The sequence below is a fragment of a genome, unplaced genomic scaffold, assembly GCF_019419815.1.
Source record: "Pyrus x bretschneideri cultivar Hongxiangsu unplaced genomic scaffold, Pyrus_bretschneideri_v1 Contig97, whole genome shotgun sequence".
NCBI classification, from domain to species: Eukaryota; Viridiplantae; Streptophyta; class Magnoliopsida; order Rosales; family Rosaceae; genus Pyrus; species Pyrus x bretschneideri.
Window position 1 is genome coordinate 1,146,657 of NW_025999839.1, and position 17,043 is coordinate 1,163,699.

Below are 17,043 nucleotides of genomic sequence, written 5' to 3' on the forward strand. Positions count from 1 at the left end.
TCACCATGATCTTGCCACGTGGAATGATCTGAAGGCTTAATAACAATCTCCACCACTAATATCTCAATCTCAGATCAATCAGGTTTTACCGATAAAAACAATATGGGTAAAGTACAAAAAACTACCTTAACTATTGGTGTCACGACACTTTCATACCTCATCTTTTAAAATTGACAATATCATATCTCATCTATAGAATTTGGTCCAATGTTATACCTTTCGTTACTTGGCCGTTTACTTTTCAGTTAAATGCTGACATGGCTTGATTCGGGGCCCACTTTCTATTAAAATATTATTAAAAACTAAAAAAAAATTAATATTTTTTAAATATTAAAATATTAAAAAAATTTAAAAACAAAGAAAAAGAAAAAGAAAATAACCCTCAGTTCGTCCCTCCCCCTCCCCCATCTTCATCTTCTTCCCCCCCCCCCATCTTTCTATTAAAAATTCATTAAAATATTATTAAAAACTAAAAAAACAAATTTAATATAAAAATAAAAAATAAAAAATAAAAAAATAAAATAAATAAAAATAAATAAAAAAAACCCTCAGTTCGTCCCTCCCCCTCCCCCATCTTCATCTTCTTCCCCCCCACGTGCAAACCCAAAAAAAAAAAAAAAAAATTTGAAAACCCATCAAACACCCCCCCCGGGCCCCCGCCGAAGATGGAGAAGGAGAAGAAGAAGAAGAAGGAGAAGAGGAAAAAAGGAGGAGGAAGAAGAGAAAAAAAATTCCCCCCCTGGCGCGCGGAAGAAGAAGGAGAAGGAGAAGGAGAAGGAGGAAGAAGAAGAAGAAGAAGAAGAAGAGGAAGAAGATGAAAAAAAAAAATTTGAAAACCCATCAACCCCCCTGCGGAAGAAGGAGAAGGAGACGGAGAAAGAAGAAGAAGAAGAAGAAGAAGAGGAAAAAAAGAAGAAGGAGGAAGAAAAAACAAATTGAAAACCATCAACACCGCCCTGCAGAAGAAGAAGAATGAGAAGGAGAAGGAGAAGGAAGAAGAAGAAGAGGAGGAAACAAAGGAGGACGAAGAAAAAATTAAAAAACTATTTTTTTTAAAACCCATCAAACCCCAAATCCACCACTCTCATCCATTCTCCACATCCTCTTCCGCACCCATCCTCCACCTTCTCTGCGCACCCATCTTCCCGCCGACGGGATCTGGGGTTTTTTTTTTTTTTTTTTTTTTTTTTCTGGGTTGCAAGAGCGAGAAGAGGGGGTGAGGAGGGGGAAACAATGTGGGTGTACGGGAAGACAAATTGGAATTTTTTTTATTTTTTTTATTTTTTTGGGCTTTGCAAGTGGGGGAAGAAGTGAGGGTTTTTTTTTTTCACTTTTTATTTTTATTTTAATATTTAAAAAATATTAAATAATCTTTTTTTAACTTTTTAACAATATTTTAATGATTTTTTTTAATAAAAAGTGGATCCCGAATCAAACCACATCAACATTTAATTGAAAAATAAACGGTCAAGTAACGGAAGGTATAACATTGGACCAAATTCTAAAGATGAGGTATGACATTGTCAATTTTAAAAGATAAGGTATAAAAATGTCGTGACACGGTAGTTTTTTGTACTTTACCCAAACAATATTCTACACAACTCTTAATCTACTTACAAATTTCACATAAACAGAACAAGGAAAACGAAATTTTCCAAATTGCCCTTGTATTATTTTCTTAATGACAACAGCAGCACCGACATAATGCATGCTAGGCAATCACCATTCTAGCACCTTGAGCAAACACTGGGCCCCGAAAGCCCATAAGAAAATAACAACAGATTTAAGGCCCAACCGTAGAGGTGGCTCGGAGGGGACAAAAAATATTTTTCAGTGTGATCGGAATATGAGGTAATCGACCACGTATCATTATAAAAATGATGAAATATGTGTGCTAAAAAATTAATATTTTAAAAAATAAAATTTCTCATCATTTATATAAAAACTCGTAATGTATCACTCGTGTTTCGATCATAATGAAAATTTTCTCTAATGTGCAAGGACCAGGCTCTCCTTCCTTTTCAGCCAGTTACACGTGCGCCCTACAGGAGCTACCAGCGCGGCCTCATCGACAATCACTCGTGCTACGTGGCAAGTGGCTACTAGAAGAGACATGATTTGCTTAAACCATGTTCTTGTAACGGGCACGATTGTCTAGGTAGGGAATCGACGGTGGAGATCGAAGGGGTTCCAATTATTTGGTGATTCCATAATTTACATGTGGTTTCTCTTTGCGTGGACCCTACCATGTGGCTTACTAAATGAGTTGTCGAACTGAAATTTTCGTCTTTGATTGTTTTTTTTTTTTTTTTAGAAAGAAAGAAGATTAAATTAAAAGTTAATCTCAGTTTATTATTAAAAAAAAAATTATTTTTAACATTTGGTACATAAAATTTTTTCATCTTAAAGTGATGCTCACCTCCTGCACCACACGCTTATCTTTGATTTAAGTTAGGTGCACAGTCTTGTCGTACAGACCACTATAAATGGTTCTGACTCATAGGTGACCCGCGATTATTCTCCCAGTCTTCACATGATCGTAGCACTTGAGTGTATTTATTTACACCCAGTCTTGTCGTATAGACCACTTTAGGTGGTTCCGACTCGTGTGCAGGTATAGTTAGTGAGTTGGGGATTTGAGCTCTAGATTCAGCCATACACATCACGTTAGATGACTCCGGCTGACATGTTACTTGCATTGATTGACATTACCTGCGTTACTTACATTTTATGTGAAGGCATTCGACATGGTATATTTCTGAACATGTTTTCGATATATGTATATATTCTATTTTCTGGGAAACTATATAGGTTTTACGGTGAGGGGTTAGAACTTTTGATAATGAAATGATTTTGAAAAACTTTGTTTTTGCCCACTCACATTTTCTGTTTTGCGCCCTTCCAGGTTCTAGTTAGAAGCAGCTTTGGTGGTTCACGAGAACTTGACGGTGGTTTTGACAGAACATCACAAATGTAGGATTACCTTTGGGTGTTGTGTAATTAGTATTCTTCTTCTGGACTGGACTTAGGCTCTTTGTGCTTTGATTATGTTTATCACACTTAGTCTCGCATTAGTGTGTTACCTTAACTAGTTTTTTTTTAGTAGTTTGGTTTTTATTTATTCATACTTTTATTATTATCTTTTGCCTCCGCACTGTGCACATGGCTACGTCACCCTCACGTGACGGCCAGCACGCCTTGATTTCGGTCGGGGTGTGTCAAAAATACCCAAATCAAATTTATGTCATAATTTGTTATTTACGTAACCAAATTCATTCTGTTTTTGTCTACGAATTTCTGAAAAAGAGTATTACAATTTACACATGAGGTAAGAATTTCCAAATTTGCTATAGATTTCGAAATATTGCCATATTGGGAATTTATCACTACATAAGCTTTGATCTTCGATTTAAAGTGTTAATGTGAGTTGATCTTATTGGAAAATCAGTTGAGAATTAGAGATCATGTTGCGGGTTTGGAAGTCATGATCAATATGAAAATGGAAGAATGAATTACCCCTGTTGTACAGTTCCTGCACTTAGGACCTTGTTGTAAGATTTATTGAAGTTTTGGAGCTATTTTGTAGTTTTCAAAAATTCAGGGGTAGAACTGTCACTACCACAAAACTACCTACAACAGGTGGTCTTAAAATCGACAAAAAAACCTAATTTCTGTTGGATAATAGGTAAAGACCGACAAGAAATGGATGCAATAGCAGATATGAGAACCGACATAATTGCTAGCGTCACAAAAGGCTATTTATGTCGGATTCCCCTCTTAATCCGCCAAGAAAAAGGAAAGCCCATTAATGAAAAAAATGCCAAATGGTGTCGGATACACCCGACAATAAATATTCCGTCGGATACAACTGATAGTAATACAATAAATAATATGAAAATAATATTATTTTTGAAAAAAAAATATAAACAAAAATAATACTTTCTTCCCCTTCGGATAAGTACACATTATGTCGTCCATAATCGACAGAAAATGTATTAATCATAAAAAAAAATTATATAAAAATGACAATTTAAATAAACATAAACAAAATATGATTGGTAACAAAATACCACGTTTGAATGTAAGGTTTACAAAAAGATAGTGAGGGAACAAAACAAAGACAAATGTGACAGCCCGTCCCGAATTATTTTTATCGACGATATGAAATGTCTAATTTGTCCTTGGACATTGAGACGTGTTATGTGTGATATGTTTTTGGTTGTGGTCCAATTCCTAGTTTTCCTAGACTTTTGGAACTATTTAGGATTTAGGTTTTATTTTCTTTGTTTTGGTTGGCTGCAAACTGGACCACATACACACACACACCCAAGCATCCCGTTGACACTCTCTCTCTCCTTCTCTCGGCTTCCATCTATTGTCCGTACAAGTTGTACAGTCACTCTTTGAACTCAGCTCTCAAACCACGGATCGACATTGAGGAGGTTGCTTTTGAGTTATTTGCAAGCTCAGGAACCCATTGATACCTTTGGTTGGACATGAAGCCTTCGTTTTCCCGAGAAACCAAGAACCCCGATTTGGAGTATTGTTCATGCACTCATGATCGTGAAGTTTTCAAGGAGTTTTAAGGTTATAGGGAGCCTTAAAACATCTTCACGAAGCTCAATGAGTAATTTTGAAGTGATTTGGACGTCGGGAAGCCCAGGTTTAGCGAGTTGCAGGTTTGGCCAGAATATCGAAGGTTTTTTCAGGCGATTTTCCATTGGTTTTAGGTCCCCAAAGTGGTATGATTATGTTCTTCTCATTGTAAGCTTCGTTTTGGTACAAATTTCATGGATTTTGGTTGAGAAATGAAGAAGATATTGAAGTTCTAAGTTTTTCCAGTTTCCGGCAACGCAGACAACGGCCAGCGGTGGCTCCAGAGAGGATCACCGGAGAAGACGAAGAATATTTCGTCAACTTTGACGGAATATACTAATGACGTTACTAACGGCGTTAGGTATATATAACGGTATATTCCATTTTTGGACGGAATATTCCCTAACGCCGTTAGGGATTCCGTACGTGTGCCAAACACATGCCTACGCGTGGCCGACGCATCTAGCCATGCCCTGGCCAGCGCATGGATAGTCGGAAAATTTTTCTAAAAATATGGGATGTTCGTGGTGTTGAGTGGATCACGTTGGTATATTCAAACACCCCATTTGAGCAATGTATGAGAAGTTATTACCTAGTTTTGGTTTGTGCTTTAAATTAACGTTTATATAGTTGTTTCGCATATAGGTGAGACCTATCCTCAGGACGAGGGCAGTTAATCGAGGCTTGGGGACTATGACCCTTCCACATACCAGTGAGTGGGCTTTTGGTTTTCCGTATATACCTATATACTTGAGATTTTTCTCAGAAACTCGATTTAAATGAAATTATGTTTGAAATGCCATGCCTATTGATTTTATGCTTAGACTATGAATTTGTATGATATGTGCATATTGTGATTTGACGCGGTGGATGCTCAAGTAAGTACCAGGTGAGTTGTAGATTGTTTATGTAAATTGATGATTATATGAGATGTATTGAGAGCTCATAAACCTGCACCCCGGTGTTAGTGCTCCCGCCCAGAGTTAGGGTATAATCCTTCACGTGATGTTCACCATATGCTCATCTTGGATCCAAGTTAGGTGCATAGTCCTGTCGTACAAACCACTATAAGTGGTTCCGACTCGTAGGTGACCCGGGATCATTCGCATAGTTTTCACGTGATCGTAGCACTTGAGCGTATTTATTTACACCCAGTCCTGTCATATAGACCACTTTAGGTGGTTCCGACTCGTGTGCAGGTATATTTGTTGAGATGTGGATTTGAGCAGTACAAGTCACGTTAGGTGATTCTATCTAGATAGATGAGCTCTAGATTCAGCTGTACAAGTCACGTTAGGTGACTCCAGCTAACATATCATTTGCATTGATTTATATCACCTGGCTTACATATATTTTATGTTGAGATATTTGACATGGCATATATGTGGATTTTGCTAATTCGAATATGGTTTCGATATATGTACATATTCTATTTTCTGGGAAATTATACAGGTTTTACGGCGAGGGGTTAGAACTTTTGAGAAATGAAATGATTTTGAAAAGCTTTGTTTTTGCCCACTCACACTTTCCGTTTTGCTCCCCTCCAGGTTCTAGTTAGGAGTGTTTTTTAGTGGCTTGCGAGGAATCCACGGCAGCTCTGACAGATTATCACCATTGTATGGTCACCTTTAGGTGTTGTATAATTAGTATTTGTTCTGCTGGACTGCACTTAGGCTACTTATGCTCTGGTTGTGTTATCACACTTAATCTCGCACTAGCATGTTATCTTAGCTAGTACTGCTAGTAGTTGGTTTTTAGTTATTCGCATTTTTTTTATTATCAATATTGCTTCTGTATTGTGCACATGGCTATGTCACCCTCACGTGATGGCCAGCACGCCTTGATTTCGGTCGGGGTGTGTCACAAAGCTAATTAAGCTTGAAATTATTAAATAGACAAACCAATGAAAAAAAATTACAGTATTACACTAGCGTTTTCCACGACAAAAGGAAAACAATACTAATTAAATGAGAAATACTAACGAAGACACATTGAGGAGATGATGATAATCTTATGTTAAAAAACAATCACACCCCTTGTAGTTCTAGGTCTTCGAGTCCAAGGCCAAAACAATGTTGAGGTTCATTGGATTCATGTAATTGTTGGACCCGGTCAGGATTTGCTGCACAATAATTATGTTTGCCTTCTCAAAAGGATGGAATGGATCCCAAAATGCATACAAAACTCTGTTTGGGCACAAGTTGGGGGCAATTGTGCGGAGTCCAATCCCATTGCAAGGTCCTTGGCCACAACAAGCTATCCTTGAAGTAACAAATCCTGCACAACAAACACCAGATAGCAGACCAATTTTCAATTTATGCATAATCAAGTCAAGATAACAGATAACACCAGATAACATAACAATTTTCAACAAACACCAGATAACTAGGGAAGGGAGAATGAGAAGGGGAGAAGAACAGATAACAGACAGCAGATAACAGACCAATTTGTTCATCCATGGTGATTGAAGTGAGAAGGAGAATGGGCGTAGAATAGTAAAAGGAAAGAAGAAGGAGAGGAGAAGGAAAGAGGGAAGGAATGCAACGGGAAAGAGAAGAAACTAGGGAAGGGAAAAGGCAGTGGCGCAAGGAAGAGAGAAAGGGGTTTTATGCAAGTTGAAATATTTCTATGTTGGTTAAAACTGACAAAAAAGAATTCATATAAAGAATGTAATTAAAAATTATTCGACACAATTTCCTGTTTGCGTTAGATAGAACCGACATCACCTTTTTCATGTAAAGAATGGCAGGAAATATCCCGCCCAAAATTTTGGCACAAAAAGTTGGTTTGATCTTTGTTTCACAACAACGGGGTTCAAATCCAAGGCAGCGGAAAAATGTTTTCTCCTCTAAAAAAAAAAATAATAATAATAATTGTTTGGTTTAATAAATCATACGTATTTAAAAATTAAATAGTTTCAACGATTCAACCGTCAAACTTATTTGTATATACTCCGAGATCACATACATAAAAAATCGCAATGAATGAATTCAATCTTTAATTTAAAATATTTACACTAGTGGATACTACATAATCTAATGTTATACTTAGGGAAGTATAAAATAAACTCTTTAAGTGTTTGTTGAATTTATCAATTTGATGAGACATGCATTCTAAAAAACTAGTTTCAATGATCTAACCGTCAAACTTATTTGTATATACTCCGAGATCACATACATCAAAAATCGCAAAAACGAACATTTTGAAATTAGGTAACAAAATAAAAAAATTCAACGATTATAAACGAAAAATCACGATTTAACGGTTATTTTATCTCCAATTTTGATTATTTTTTATAGCTACACTCCTCGACCCTATAAGAATGCAATGAATGAATTCAATGTTCAATTTAAAATATTTACATTAGTGGATACCACAAAATCTTATTTCATACTTAATGGAAGTACAACATTAACTCTAAGTGTTTGTTTAATCTATCGTTTTAATGTGATACGGATTCTACAAAACTTTTTTCAACGATCTAACCATCAAACTTGTTTGTACACACTTTGAGATCGCATACGTAAAAAATAGTAGAAAAAAAACATTTAGAGCTTAGGTAACGAAACAAAAAATTTCGACAGTTATAAAAGAAAGTTCACAATTTAACTGTTATTTTAGCTCCAATTTTGATGATTTTTTACAGCTACACTCCTCGACCCTGTAAGAATACAATGAATGAATTCGATCTTCAATTTAAAATATTGCACTATTGGATACCACTAAATCTTATGTTGTACTTATTGGTAGTATAAAATAAACTCTTAAGTGTTTGTTAAATCTATCAATTTGATGAGATATGCATTCTACAAAACTAGTTTCAACGATCCAACCGTCAAACATGTTTGTATATACTCCGAGAAAGCATGCGTAAAAAATCACAAAAAAACATTCAGAGATTAGGTAACGGGACCTAAAATTTTGATGGTTATAAACAAAAAAATCACGATTTGATGGAAATTTAGCTCTGATTTTGATGATTTTTTATGGCTACACTCCTCGACCCTATAAGAATACAATGAACAAAGTCGATCTTTAATTAAAAATATTTAAGCTAGTGGCTACTTAATCAATTAAATTTTTTTTACGGTTTCTAGTTCCTCACAAATACAAATCACATTTGACAATAGCTAACCACCCTAAAAATAGAGAAATTATTGTCAACGACCACTTGTTGCCCTCGGGAATAAAAAATTACATCCGACCATTTAAACACACCCTTGAAAAAAATATAACTATAGTAAAAACAAATTAAAAAAAAACAAAAAATTATCAAAATTATGCTTATCTAATCGTGATTATTCATTAAACTCAAGTTTTGTACATCGTCATACCAATTATAACGAAAAAAATTATTTATTTAACATAAATAAATATTCGACAAAAAAAAAAGCATAAATAAATATTTAATTGAGCATCTTCCCAGCCTGATGGTGAAGTGCTTGTGCATGAGACATCTTGGTCTTGGGTTCGAAGGGTGTGTGCTTTTGCTGTTGAATTTGAATGTGATTAACAAAACATAAATATTTATGAAATATTTGAAAATAATATAATACCTGACAGTGAAAATATTTGTGTCGGCTATAATTGCCATAATTAGTATAAAAAATTTGCAAATATTTGTGTCGGATATAAATGTCAAAGTTAGTATTAAAAATTTTAAAATAATGTAGTATAATCTGACACATAACTTACTTATGTCGAATATAACCGTTAGAATTGTTTAAAATTATTTAAAAAAATAAATCCGGTGGATTTAAGGGCCCACTTCATTATTCTTGTCAGAAAGTAGTAAACTAATGTCGGATATAAGCAACATTAGTACTTTCTTATCCAACACTATTTAAACATGTTGGAAATGTTTTATCCGACAGTAATAGTATAAAACCGTCACCACTCTCCGACACAATAAGCCAATTTTGTAGTAGTGTATAGTTACCCAAATTTTTGGGGTTAATTCATGTAATTCAATTGCGCAGAAACTTACGATTTGTCCAGCTAAGCAGCGTGTATAAATGTGAGATTTATTTGAGGACCTAAGTGTATTTTCAAAATTTAAAGGTCCTAATTGTGTTAAAGGGAAGGGGTGTTTAAACGGTAACATCGGAATCCTGGTGTTAAGAAATAAAGGATTACATTCGAAGTTGCTATATTGGATTATAAAGTAACTTATTTATTTCTTGGATTAAGTACGTAAAACCCACCAACCTTTTAATATCATTATAAATTGATTTGAACCTTTTTAACCTTCCAAACAGTACCTAACCTATTTAAAATATCACATTCGTTAAGCCTTAGTTAAAAATATGTTAAATTAACTAGGGCTTACTTTGTCTTTAAAATCAATAGAAGGTCCTGAAAGCATAGCATCCACCAACGAACGGTCACCACCAGCCCCATCATGCCATCACCTCCAAACCCAACACAAAACCACTAACTCCACCCTACAACTCTAGACACCAACATCGAGAAGAAGGTCATGGAGGTTACTAAATTGGTAAGGACTATCTTGATGCAGCCATCACCATTTTCACCACTCACAAAGAAGAACTGAAAGCTTTCTGAACCAAGAATCGGCGTATGAGGAAATCACATAAGCAAACCGAAGCTCCTTGAAACCTTATCTAATTTCTTAACCTTCTTTGTTAGGAGATTGCCCTCGTAATATAATTTCAATTTGAGTCCATTTTCGATTCAATTCAATACTCATATTGCATAATCTATGTTTGAAATTCAAATTATGAGGCAACTAATATCAATGTTGACCATGATATACCCAATTGGTAGATTTTGAACATAATCTATATTTGAAAAATTAAATGGGGCTTAACGGATGTGCATTTTTAATAGGTTGGATACTTGTTTGAAATGTTTAAAAAGGTTGAGATCAATTTGGAATGACACTAAAAGATTGGTTGGTTTTATGTACTTAATCCTTATTTCTTTTATGGAACTAGGAATTCCAAATTTATGGGACAAAAAGCTTAATGACGGTTTGCTTTGGACTTCAAGTAGGAGAAATACAACAGACTTTTACGGATATTGACTTTATTAAAGTTCGTGAAGTGATATTGGATCTTATTGGTTGATCAATGTGGTTAAATGTTAATATTGTGCATCTTTGGTTCATTGAAATGTTATTTTTTGTTGATTGTGGAATTGTTGGAAAGCATTGTGGTATATGTGAAGGATGATCGACTCATATTGGGAGTTGAGGTTGGAACTTCGGTATTAAGAAAGAAACTGAGAGTACTGGAAATGATCTTTTGTGCAATTAATTTAACTCTTGGTTGGTACCAGGTTTTAGGTCAGCCCAAAATGCACAGGGTTTTTATTGGGTAATTTGGGACTTGCAACAAAGAGTTAAGCAAGATGACTAACAAAATGGAAAATTAAGGTGATTGTGTTACGGAGGTTAGTTTTTATAAAAGAACATTCGAACGACAACCCACTGGTAAAATGCACGGTATGAAACATGCAAGTCCGTGTGTATTATTATATAAATTAACGGGAATAGACGAAGAGTTTGCATTACATTCATGCATTGGTTTTTATAAGGGTCTGATATTTTATCATACTATTCCCTAACACTTAATTTAGTTTAGTCAATTTAATGTCCCTATTGAGCTGTTGAAGTTACTCTATTGTTATCTAGGTTTTCAAACTAGACAGTCAAAAGAGTAGACGGGATGAGATAATTAGATGTGTGGTTAGAAGTTTAATTTATTTATATTCTTTGTAGCCATGTAAAGAGTTCTTGAATTTCTTTTCATAAGAAGAATTTATTTTTCACTCTGTTTCAGTTTCTTTTTATTCTATTTAATAATTTTTTTTTTTTTTTAACTTTTGGCTCGTGTTCAGGATTCTGGATTTTCCACCGACTCAGGTGCGGTGTGTGACATAAACGCACCCTACATTAACTATTAGAGACAATGACGTGCATACTATCAAAATCATAAGTGAAATGCAATAATCTCTATTTTATGGGCTTAACAGATAAACAAAAAAAGCAATTAATGATAATAAAGTTGACTGAGAAGTGAGAAACAAACTTGTTTGATCTCCTCCAGAGATTGATATCTTCTTAAACATCTCCCAGCTTTCCTTATCATCTAGCACACGAGATTCATGAACGAAACCATTTTCTCCAACAATTTCGGCATTGTCCTTCTTCCGAGTGGTGAGTAATTGTTTGGGCCCAAAATATTATTGCTAGGCCGAGCAGCAGGATGTGCTCGGCCCAAGGTGGTGACAAATAATATGGGCCGAATAATAAGGCCCGGGCCAGCTGGTAGGGTCGGCCAAATCCTATCATAAGTAGTCCAGATAAATAGAGAGGTCGAGGAAGTCCTGGTGCAACTAGGATTCTCGACCAGCAAGGAATGAAGTCCCGAAAAGAAGGAAAATTCAGAATCCCAGTAGGAGTAGGTTTGTTCGAGGAAGAGGGTTTGTTCGAGGAAGAGGCGAAATGGGACAAGGACTCCCAATCCAAATTGGAGTCGGTTTCAAGGAATGGAGCACTATAAATACAAGAAATCATGCAAACAGAAGGGACCTTCAAATCAGCATACAATTGCCCTGCGCAAAACCTCTCAAACACCTTGAGAATTTTTCCTTTTCTTTTTCCTGCCGACACACCTTCAGTTTGGATAAACAGCACTGTGGAAGCACCCGGCGAGCACCTTTAGTTTGGATAAACAGCACTGCTGCCGCAGAATCAGCCGACCAAGAAGCACCTTCAGTTTGGATAAACAGCACTGCGTCGAGGTCGACCGATTATCTATCCAAGTCTCGGTCGAGAAAGGTTTTCGAACCTTTGTTGGCAGAGGTCACCTTGCTAGCCTTCTCGGCATAGTTAGGTGTTACGAATTACATTGCTCGGCGTACTGGTCGCCGAGTGGTTTTATGATTGGATACTCACAAGTGAGTTTCAGGGTTCGGCATTCCGACGGCCGAACTACGTTTACCATCAAGACATACATCACGTTCGAGTACCTGTGCCCATACAGTTTGGTCTCGATTCGACGTGCTTATACTCTCACGAATATAATCACAGTGACCGAATCGGGCTCGGATGATCTGTGAACTCCGCAGAATTAGCAGCCTTGTCTTCAGGCTGTAGAACCCAGAGACCGAGGGCGTTCCTTCCTCGGTCGCAATCGCAAGATAGAGAAGTCAACAACGCGCCCAAAGCGACATCAACAAATTTTACTCCTCGGCCGACGAGTGGGCACGCCCCGCATTCGACCGAAGGACGTAGTTAGCTTATTAGTTACTCGGCCTGCGCACCACGTAGGTTTTGTAATTTTTAGGGTCAACATTTTGGCACGCCCAGTGGGACCATTGTGCTAAACCTTCGGAGTTCATGACCATTGAGACATGGTCTACGAAGCAGAAAACAACCATGGGAAAGTCAACGACTGACTTGCCAGTGCAAGGCCTTGGGCAGGATTTGCACTCTACAAAAAATCCGATCATAGTGGCGCCGCCCGAGGCCACAAGTGTAACACGCCGAGAGAATGAAGTCTGTCTCGGCGGGCAACCTTACAACCTAGCAGTCCCGAATCAAACAGCTGGAATGTTCATGGAAGGGATTGTGGAAGATTGTGATGACGATGGTGGGGAAGGTTCCGATCCACCAACTAGGACATTCCTTCGGAGACGACTAGATGAACAATATCGTCAGGTCGAGCAGTCGATTGGTCAGAAGATGAATGATTTGCTAGACGCAATACGTAGTAACAGCGATACACAGACCAGAATGCTTGAACTACTGGTTAGTAAAGCCTTCGAAGATGGCCAGGTCGGCCAACCTCGGCAGCTCCCGACGAATGTGCCTATACCAGCCGAGAGAGGGTCCGCTCGGCCTCAACCAGTCCCCTTAGAAAGAAGAGGACCAGGAAATAGAGCCGAGGGACCAAGCCAGGGAGAAGAAGTCGCTTCCATAAACGTGACCGAAGTCCAGAGAATGATTGATTCGGCCCTAAAAAAAGGGCCGAAGTTTCCAAAATTCATTCACCCATACCCGGCTTATGTGGAAATGTTTGAATACCCACGAGGATTTAAGATCCCCGATTTCAGCCTCTTCGTCGGGGAATCATCTTTATCCTCACTAGAACATGTGGCTCGGTTCACAGCGCAGTGTGGGGACATCAATAGCGATTTCTACAAACTACGGCTGTTTAACTTTTCACTGACAGGCTCAGCTTTCGCCTGGTACATTAATCTTCCACCCAACTCCGTGCAGAGTTGGGAAGAGTTGGTCGAAAAGTTCCATGAACAATTCTATCGGCCAGGGATGGAGATGTTCGTATCATCGTTGGCCAGGATGGCTCAAGCATCTGACGAATCTCTAATGGAATACCTAACAAGGTTTAAATCGGCCAGGAATTGGTGCCGAGTACCACTCCCCGAAGTGGAATTCGTCAGGATCGCCCTCAACGGATTAGACGTGGAGTACAAAAAGAAGTTCCTGGGGGCAAATATTCGAGATATGTACGAACTTGCTCAACACGTCGAACAATATGATTATCTGCTCCGAGAAGAAAAGATATCAAAGTCACCATCCCGAGGGACGTTGTATAAGAACCCCACGGTTAGCTATGCATCGGCCGAAAGTGAAGAACCTCAGTATGCTAGTGTGGATGCGGCCGAGATAGTAATAGACAAACCCTATGTTTGCAAGGCTTTGGCACAAGTAAATACCAAAGACGCCAAAACCCGTTTGGCCGCCGAGGAAACGAGTAAGTCATCAAAAGTATACACTTTTGATATCACCAAAGCTGATGCAATTTTCGATCAATTATTGGCAGCAAAAATCATCAAGCTTCGGCCGGGACATACTATCCCTAAGGCCGATGAATTAAAAGGAAAGATATACTGCAAGTATCATAATTCTAATAAGCATGCAACCAATAATTGTGTTGTGTTCCTGGACACAATTCAAAGTTGGATCGAAAAAGGAAAGTTGAAATTTCCGGGAAAGATGGCGGTCGATGTTAATCCTTTCCCTTCAACAACGATTGGTATGGTGGATGCTCACCTTCCCAGAAACAAAGGGAAGGCCGAATATGTCCCGGTGCAGCATATCCGTCAACGGAATGGTCGAACAAGACTGAAGCTTGACATATTTTCAAATGCACCACCAACGGAACAATCGGTGCGACCCGCCGATGAGCCGATGACGAGGTCAAATTCCGACTAAACTTGTGGATCGAAGGTTTTATGTGACCATTGTAAAACACCAGTTGAACCTGGGAAGAAATCTTCAACACCACCAACGGCCCCTACGGCGTCATCAAAGGGATTAGGTCCACAACGTCAAGTGTTCGATCGACTCGGCCCACAAGTAAAGCCGAAAGAACAGACCTCGGTCAGGCAGCATCTTGACTTTGACGCACCATTCTATAATGAGGATTATTATTCGCGCAATGCCAACAGTTCGGGCTCGCCAGCTGATCGCAAAACTTTCAAGCCACCCAGGACATCGGATCAACGCTGGTACAGTTACAACTCTCCAACTGGTTTGTATACGACACTATCTAAATCTCAAAAACGTCGCCGCCAACGGATAGATTGCATGGCTCGGCGACGAGAAGCGCAGGCTAGCCCGGCCAACCAATGGCAACCAAAAAAGGCCGTGGAAGATATTAGCGAACGGCCAACCCCGACTATCATGACCGAGTTAGCCGAAGGGAAGAAAGTAGCGGATGCTGATTTCGAAACCACCATTGAGGAGGCTGAGAAACGTATTAAGATCCTTCTCTGGCCTGGGGAAACGAGAGCTCGTCTAGAGTACTTTACACAAGAGGCCGAAAGGAAACTTTCTCCGTTACCACCGCGCGAGCCGTTTATCAAAATACAGCGCAACTTACACCCTCCATTCCTCGGTGCATCCATGGAATACATGCGAGAATTTCATAAGAAATACTCCGCAAATGACTTGTATGGACTCCCCAAGGCATGTCAGGAAGCCCTCGACTTAGCGCTAACTTGTCCTGATGCCGAGCAAATTATCCAGAAAACTTCTGATCCAGCCATTAAAGCTAGGTTTCAACATATACGGGAGGCTCGGGTCCTTGGTTTTGAGGTCGATCCTTATACAGATATCGACGCCGCCGAATTACCCTTTTCGCTCGAAGATCTTCAGCATTTACGCTATCATTTCGAAGTCTTCTCGGCTGTATCACTCTTCGGCCTCACAGCCGACGAGGAAAAACGGATAGTACGATTGGATACCTATCTAGACACGAGGAACGCCCGTATTGCATATGAAGAACAAGCCCGTGTAACAAAGGACCAACGTAAATCTTCGGCAGTCCATATCGTCGAAGGAAATGGCTCACCCGCACTTGATTTGGTTCCCACGTCTCGGATACCGGCTCTTACCGAGGAACTCAAAAGTTTGATCGAGGATTTTCCGACGACTGCTACAGAGGATAGTTCTCCGGAAGACGACGACCATGACCCAATGGGCCCCTCGGTCCTCGAACATATGGAGATTAGTATGGTACACGTTCTACCAGCTGAATTCCAACCGAGTACCCACCAGTCAAGTTTCTTGGACGGGGACGTAGTTGCCGAGGAAGCCACACAAGTAGACTTCGTCGCAAACGACGACGACCGAGAAAACCAAAGCGGAGATAACCTTAAGGCAGCTTTGGCCGAGCTATTTCCCCGCTCCTCCTCGGTTAATCTCCAACACTTGAAGCCGTTGTACGTCACAGCTCACATCGAAGGATTTCCCATTTCTAAAGTATTTGTCGACTGTGGAGCCACAGTCAACATTATGCCAATATCCGTCATGAAGGCTTTACGCCGTTCTGATAATGAACTCATTCCGTCAGGGATCACTATGAGCAGCTTTGTTGGTGACAAATCTCAGACCAAAGGGGTGCTCCCGTTGGAAGTTAGCATTGCCGGTCGTCAACACATGACGGCATTCTTTGTCATTGATTCCAAGACGGATTATAATGCATTACTTGGCCGCGACTGGATCCACCAAACCAGTTGCATTCCTTCATCATTATACCAAGTCCTCATCTTTTGGGATGGCAAATCGATCGTAGTTCACCCAGCCGATAACCAACCATTTGAAACCAACATGATTCAGGCTCGCTATTATGATGATCACGTCGGCTACATCACCCTCCAAGGCCTTAACGAGGATGGACGGCCGACGAGAATTTCAGTACAAAAAGTGATTGAGGTCGGCGCCGAGACTGTCCAACAGGATTCGGCGAGACTTGGCTTGGCGAATTTGGTCATCAATGCCGATGATTGAGCACACCACGCAAGAACGGCGTTACGCCGCGGTTTCATCTACAATGGAACGTCTGCTGGCCCATTGGTACGCCATTACCAAGCAACCACATTCTGGCGTCAATTTAATCGAATTTCTGGCCGAAGTAGATAACGGCCCCATTCTATCTTTCGATAAAGTTCAGG

At 39.1% G+C, this 17,043-nt stretch overlaps 1 pseudogene; it reads right to left on the reverse strand.

The window, feature by feature from the left end:
- The window catches only part of LOC125473800, a 58,845-nt pseudogene that overhangs the window by 30,476 nt on the left and 11,326 nt on the right, over positions 1–17,043 (reverse strand).